This window comes from Salvelinus sp. IW2-2015, linkage group LG12 (genome assembly GCF_002910315.2).
Source record: "Salvelinus sp. IW2-2015 linkage group LG12, ASM291031v2, whole genome shotgun sequence".
Taxonomy (NCBI): Eukaryota; Metazoa; Chordata; class Actinopteri; order Salmoniformes; family Salmonidae; genus Salvelinus; species Salvelinus sp. IW2-2015.
The window spans coordinates 10,962,367-10,970,343 of NC_036852.1; positions in this window are offsets into that span (position 1 = coordinate 10,962,367).

The window sequence follows — 7,977 nt, forward strand, 5'->3', positions numbered from 1 at the left end:
AATGTACTGTATGTAATATCCTTTGGCCCAAATTTTAAAAAACTACCCCCAACCACTCCCCATCTGCACACACACACACACACACACACACACACACACACACACAAACACAACACACACAACACGACACACGACACACACCACACACACAACACACACACAGCACAAATCCCAGTTTGACACCCTCCTACACACTCCATCAAATCCGCCACCCTCTCTCTGGCAGTCATAAAACAACACATCATAAAGGCCTCTATGGGTTACCCACAATCTCCCTATTGGACTCTGACATTCACTGCAAGCCTGTTTGCCACAGCGGCTGTGTCACCAGAAGATCGTTTCCAAAACTGCTAAAATAATGTCTGTGAGTATAACAGAACTGATATGGCAGGCGATAACACATCCATCCAGGAAGTGAGATTTTTTTGATGTGGGTGCCTATTCAGTATCTAATGGGTTAGGACCCAGATTGCAGTTCATATGGCTTCCACTAGATGTCAACAGTCTTTAGACATTGTTTCAGGCTTGTTTTYTGAAAAATGAGGAAGAATGAGACCTTTTGGTCAGTGGACTGAGGAATAATGCAGAGCTGGTTTGGGTGCGTGACCGTGTGCGCGCCTTTCGTTATTTTTCCTTTCTATTGAAGACGCTATTGTACAGTTGAAATATTATCGATTATTTAGACAAGTGACAACCTGAGGATTAATTATAAACATTGTTTGACATGTTTCGACAAACTTTACCGGTACTATTATGATGTATTCGTCTGCATGTTTTGACCGCCTTTGAGCCAGTGGATTACTGAACAAAATCACCAACAAAACAGAGTTTTGGGATATAAAGAGGGAGTTTATCGAACAAAACAAACATTTATTGTRTAACTGGGACTCTTGTGACTGCAACCAGATGAAGATCATCAAAGGTAAGTGATAAATTTTATCGCTATTTCTGACTTTTGTGACTCCTCAGATAATCCTCAGATAATGGCATGGTATGCTTTCGCCGTAAAGCCTTTTTGAAATCTGACACAGCGGCTGGATTAACAAGAAGTTAATCTTTAAAACAATGTATTACACTTGTATCTTTTATGAATGTTTATTATGAGTATTTCTGTATTTTGAATTTGGCGCTCTGCAATTTCACMGGATGTTGTCGAGGTGGGTCGCTAGCGGCATGCCTATCCCAGAGAGGTTTAAGAAAATATTTACCATGTAGACTAAAATAAAAAGTCATAATAAAAAGTAACACAATAAGAATAACAATAAAGAGGCTATATACAGGGGGCACCGGTACCGAGTCAGTGTGTTGAGGTAATTTGTACATGTAGGTGGGKGTGAAGTGCCTATTCATAGATAATAAACAGCAGTGTACAAAAAATGGAGGGGGGTAAATTATAAATTGTAAATTGTTATGACAAACGTAAATTGTCCGGTGGCAATTTTATTAATTGTTCAGCAGTCTTGTGGCTTGGGGGTGAAGTTTTGCTTAGGTACAGATTTACTGTATGATCAACTTCCCCAATCCAAATTTTAACCATTAGTGGGGAAAATGCTAAACTGACCCAAGATCAGTGTGTAGGGGCAACGTTACCCTTACTGCGGACAATACCAGTCTTTTTATTGATCCGTGGTCATTAGATATTGTGACAAACTCCCTATTGTCTAATATTGGGACAGAAGCTCTACTATGTACAAACACCCATTACAACGGCATTAATCTATCATATTCTATTTGTATAGCCCTTGTTACAAAAACCTTTGTCACAAAGGGGTTTAATAGGTTTTAGTAACCCAGCCTAGAGCCCCAAAGAGAAGCACAGTTGTTACTGGAAATATCCACTGAAGGAGGAAACCTTGAGAGGAACAAGGCTCACAGGTGGACCATTTGGAGTATATGGCCTGATATTTGGAGTATATGGCCTGACATTTGGAGTATATGGCCTGAGATTTGGAGTATATGGCCTGACATTTGGAGTATATGGCCTGACATTTGGAGTATATGGCCTGACATTTGGAGTATATGCCCATCTACAGGCAACTGCCAAAATAATAAACACTCAAGTAAATGAGGGATACAAAGTGTTTTGAAAGCAGGTGATTCCACACAGGTGTGGTTTCTGAGTTAGTTAAGCAGTTAACATCCCATCTTGCCTATAAGGTCCAATATAAAAATGTTCGGCAGGCGCTTATTTTGGGTACCATGGATATGCCCGCATGGGATGACAAGGCATGAGTGATCACTGGTTTGATGATCATGAAAATKATGTAAACCATATGCGATGGCCGTCTCAGTCACCAGATCTCAAACCAATTGAACACTTATGAGAGATTCTGGCGTGGCGCCTGAGACAGCGTTATCCACCACCATCAGCAACAAACAAAAATGTTTGAATTTCTCGTGGAAGAATGGTGTCGCATCCCTCCAATAGAGTTACAGACACTAGTAGATAGACTCTTTGCCAAGGTACATTCAAGTTGTTGGCTCATGGTGGACCATGCCATTAAAACGTAGAGGTGATGCCCGAGAATTATTAACGTAATAAATAAAAGTAGGATATATATTTTTAGTTGATGCGTCTACAGTTCACAATCAGATGTTGGCCTTCAACATTTGGTGAAAGTGACAGAACCCGAAAATGGGTCTACAAACTAGTCCACCTCTATGGAATTAGACTCTCCGTGACATACGATGTGTGTTTCTCGTTTTGCTGCTACGGACCTAAATGCGTATTGGGATCGTGGATACGTATGGATACAGGGATCTGCAAAGGTTTGTCTGTAGGGTCGTCTAACAGTTTGAAGATAGCAGACGTAGTCAAAACCCTTAGTGGAAAGGTGGACATTCACATGTACATGGGCTACAACTCATCTGAAGGTCCGCGGTACCATTTGAAAAGTTTATGGAGTATACGACGTGGAGACTGTTCAGTGAAAATAAGCGGTAAAAAAATTCTGATCTTTTTTATTCTCCAGATAGGAAGAGACTTGAGAACTTTATTTCTCAATCGGTTTGTGGGGCTAATATAGGACAGATTTCATTTTTTTATATACTGTACTTCAAGGTGTCTTAAAATTCAAAATGTATATGGCAAAATGTCTGGCAATGACCTTTTAAAACAATTCCATATACATGTACGTTTTAGTAGATCCACGACCCCCAAATTTAGACAGTTATGGATTAAGACAATTTATGTTGGTGTTTCTTTATTTTGGCAGTTACTGAAGGTCATACCATTAGCGCGAGGAGGGGAACTTCTTTCCCAATGTCCACTCTCTACCCCTGTCTCTTCCCTCTGATGTCATCGGATTTGGGAATGTACTCATTTGGGGATTCCATTATGTCACTGGTCCTCAGAGGTGGTTGGTTCTGCACTCTCATCACATGTCCAGGTCAGAGCCAGGACTACCGAAGCCTCTGTCCTGTCGCATAATGACACAGCAGTCTTCTTAGCAGGGTGAACACTGACAAATGACTTTCAATTCATTCTGGTCACCAGTGTACATTGTGATTCTGTACTGGGGGAACTGTTTGGGCTGGAATTTTTCAGGAGTTTAGTGCTTCCATTATGTGTAATGCATGCATTTAAGAATTGATGAAAATGTTGTAGTGGTTTCATGTTGAATCTTATACAGTGCTACTAATACTGTAAACTCAAGGATGATATATCATATATTTAATCCAGACATCAATAGTTTATTGAATTCACTCCCTCTACCCTTTGTTCCCTGTCTCTTCTCTTCTCTCCCGCCCATCCAACATCACCTCTACCTCCAGTAAGGACATGAGTGCCCCCTATGGACACTCTAAAGGAACTGGTACTTTCCTGACCTACGTTCCTCTCAAGCTAACATGTTGCTGCCATCTTGGGCCCTCCACCGCCACAAAGTATGAGTACTATTCTAAATAACACTGGGCGAAAAGAGTAGAGATTAGGGAAAAATAAATATATTGGTTGCATGAAGAATATGTTAGATACAGTATATATAATCACAGGCCGGGGAAAAAGGGTTCAGAACATTCAAAATATTGATAGAGCGAAAGCGTAACTTTCGGGGAGAGAGTGTTTTCTAATGGGAAAGGTGGAGAACATGAGTTCAGAAATGTGTTTGTGACAGTCAGGAGAATCTCTTCAGGATGCGTCCCAAATGGAAAATGTAGCCGTGAAGCGTTATTTGGCAGGACAAGCTGAAGAGAGTCCCCAGTGAGTGAAAACACATAGCCCTATTACCTGACATCACCTGCAAGACTTTTGATTTTATTTAGATTAAGACCAAATACACAGAAGGTTGTATGCAGGGCTTGTGGYCTGACTGGTGCCCAACTCAGGGATGGTTGTAAGATGGCATGTACTACTGAAAGCAGGGAATTGTGGGGATGCTTTGGACAATATGGAGATTGGCTGCACCCAAAACTCCCTTTCCATAAAATATGTTACGTAATCCCAATATTACGTAATAGACCTCCTAAATTGAAAGTGTGTGACTGTGGCAGAGTCAGGGGAGAACATTCACACTGTCATGTTGTGAAGGTAGTAAAACGGAACATTTCTTTACGCCAAGGAATGCTCATTGTTTTGCGCCCTAATCTAACAGCCAATTTCAACTATAACTCTTCAATATCGGCTGTAAGTGAAGGCAGATTGTTGTCGACTAATTTACATTATTTATTGAAAGCACAAACATTTTTGCCGGTGATTGCATCTACTCTTCAGGGTGAGTATTGTTGCTCAATCACGTAGAGATATGGTTTTTACCATGGGAGACTAATGTTGACGAGACGGTGTCAATGAGTTCTAACTGAAGAAGCTAGGTTATTCAGAAGTCATAGTTGATGTCTATGGCCCCCGTACACAGTCGGGTTGTACAATTGATTTACAAYTCATTTGACACAACAGAGTTTGTCTACACACAAATAAGTACAGAAGTGTTTGTGGAGACACCGCACAATGGTTGTGTAATAATTTTTGTGCAGACAAATGTTCCTGTGGTATATAAAAATATCAGAGTCTGCACCAATGTACAGTATAGTACATCATTCAGACAAGGGTGATGGAATAATTACGTCAGTTACTGTGCTGTAAGAGACTGTTGCTCTAGTGAATGTGCTGTAGAAAAACACAGCACATTAGATAGTGGGAATGCATACAGCATATGGTTTCTTCTATTAGGGTGATATACAGTGCTTCGGAAAGTATCCAGACCCCTTGACTTTTGTGCCATTTTATTTAAAAAATGTTATAAAAACTAAACGTCTGTCATAATCAAACACCAATACGATTGAAGCAAAAACTGTTTTTTGACATTTCTGCAAATGAGTATTCAGCGTTATCAGCGGTTACAGCCTCGAGTCTTCTTGAGTATGAGGCTACAAGCTTGGAAACACCTGTATTTGGTGAGTTCCATTCTTCTCTGCAGATCTCTCTCAGTCTGTCAGGTTGGATTTGGAGAGTTTGCTGCACAGCTATTTTCAGGTCTCTGCAGAGATGTTCGATTGGGTTCAAGTCTGGGCTCTGGCTGGGCCACTCAAGGACATTCAGAGACTTGACCCGAAGCCACTGCTGCGATATCTTGACTGTGTGCTTAGGGTCGTTGTCCTGTTGGAAGTGAACTTTCGCCCCAGACTGAGGTTATCATAAAGGCTGATTGAGTGAGTGTGCGAAGATGGTTGTCCTTCTGGAAGGTTCTCCATCTCCACAGAGGAACTCTGGAGCTTCTGTCAGAGTGGCCATCGGGATCTTGGTACATCCCTGACCAAGGCTTTCTCTACCCAATTGTATGACAGGGTACATTCTTAGGAAGAGTCTTGGTGGTTCAAACTTTTCCATTTAGAATGATGGCCACTGTGTTTGTTGTGGACCTTAATGCTGAAGATATTTTTTGTGGTTCCTCCAGATCTGTGCTCGACACAATCCTGTAATGGAGCTCTACAGACAATTCTTCGACCTCATGGCTTGGTTTTGCTCTGACATGCACTTTCAACTGTGGGACCTTATGTAGACAGGTGTGTGCTTTTCAAAATCATGTCAAATAAATAGAATTTACCATAGGATGGACTCCAATCAAGTTGTAAAAACATCTCAAGGATGATCAATGGGAAAGGATGCACCTGAGCTCAATTTCGAGTCTCATAGCAAAGGGTCTGAATAATTAAGCAAATAAGTTAAGTAAATAAGGTTTTTCTGGGGTTTTTCCCAACAACAATTTCCAAAAACCTTTTTTTTGTCTTGTCATTATGGGCTATTGTGTGTAAGTAAGGCTTAATGTAACAAAATGTGCAAAAGCCAAGGGGTTGATATTTCCGAATGCACTGTTCTTGCCTTGAGGCCAGTCATTTTCTACGTTCTCCGTTCATGGTCATGTATGGGTGAGAACAATAGAAGTGTTGACTACATTATAGGGGACCAGGCTAGTGATATACATCATTGCAAATAGGGAATAGTAAGTAGTTTTATCATGACAGAGGGAGAGAGCGAAGGCTGCAAGGTTCTCAATGGCCGAGATCTCAACAGCATACTCACCCTGATCAATAAGTCATATGGCTAACAACTCAGCAAAAAAAATAAACGCCTCTCACTGTCAATTGGTTTATTTTCAGCAAACTTAACATGTGTAAATATTTGTATGAACATAACAACTGAGACTAAACTGAACAAGTTCCACAGACATGGAATAATGTGTCCCTGACACAAGGGGGGGGGGTAAATCAAAATAACAGTCGTATCTGGTGTGGCCACAGCTGCATTAAGTTCTTGCAGTGCATCTTCTCTGGTGGACTGGACAGATTTGCCAGTTCTTGCTGTGAGATGTTAGCCCACTCTCACCAAGGACTGCAAGTTCCGGAACATTTCTGGGTGGAATGGCCCTGGCCTAGCCCTCACCCTCCGATCCAACAGTCCCAGACATGCTCAATGGGATTGATATCCGGGCTCTTCGCTGGCATGGAGAAACTGACATTCCTGTTTGCAGGAAATACGCAAGAGATGAGCAGTATGGCTGATGGATTGTCATGCTGCAGGGTCATGTCAGGATGAGCCTGCAGGAGGGGTACACATGAGGGAGGATGATGTCTTCCCTGTAATGCACAGCGTTGAGATTGCCTGCAATGACAACAAGCTCAGTCCGATAATATTGTGACACACCGCAGAACATGATGGACCTCACCTCCAAATTGATCCCGCTCCAGAGTACAGGCCTCGGTGTAACCTTCAGTCTTTGACGATAAACGCGAATCGATCATCTCCTGGTGGACAAAACCAGACTTCACAGTGAAGAGCATTTTTGCGTCCTGTCTGGTCCAGCGACGGTGGGTTTGTGTCCATAGTCGACGTTGTTGCTGGTGATGTTTGGTGAGGACCTGCCTTACAACAAGGCTACAAACTCAGTCCAGTCTCTCTCAACTATTGCGGACCGTCTGAGCACTGATGGAGTGTCACGATCGTTATATAACTGGACCAAAGCGCAGCGTGATCTGGGTTCCACATTTTTTATACTATTGTGAAACTCAAAACAAAAGACAATAAACTAACAAACGAAACGTAGAGCTAACAATAGTGCTAATAGGCAATATCCATAGTCAAGATCCCATGAGAGAATGAGAGACTTTCAGCCCAGGTATCTGCTCACACGTCTGTGTACACAGCGTCATGTTAATTGTCAGATAAGGTGACTTCCACATGTCTTCCAGCTCCTCTCCACTGGAAAGCCCTCGATTTTAATTTCTGGACCTCCCTAGGGGTAGTGTGAATGAGGAAGGTGGTGACGGGCTGGGACGAAGTTCACGAGGGAATGCAATAAATGGAGTGTGGACCCCACAGCTCTGGATTGCTCACTTATTTACTTTAATTGTTGACAGGGTTTCTTTCACTGAAACACTTTCTACCTGTCACGTTCATCAGTAATCGGACCAAGGCGCAGCGTGCGTAGAGTTCACATCTTTTAATAAAGAAACTCAACAACAAAAAAAACACAAGAAACGTAA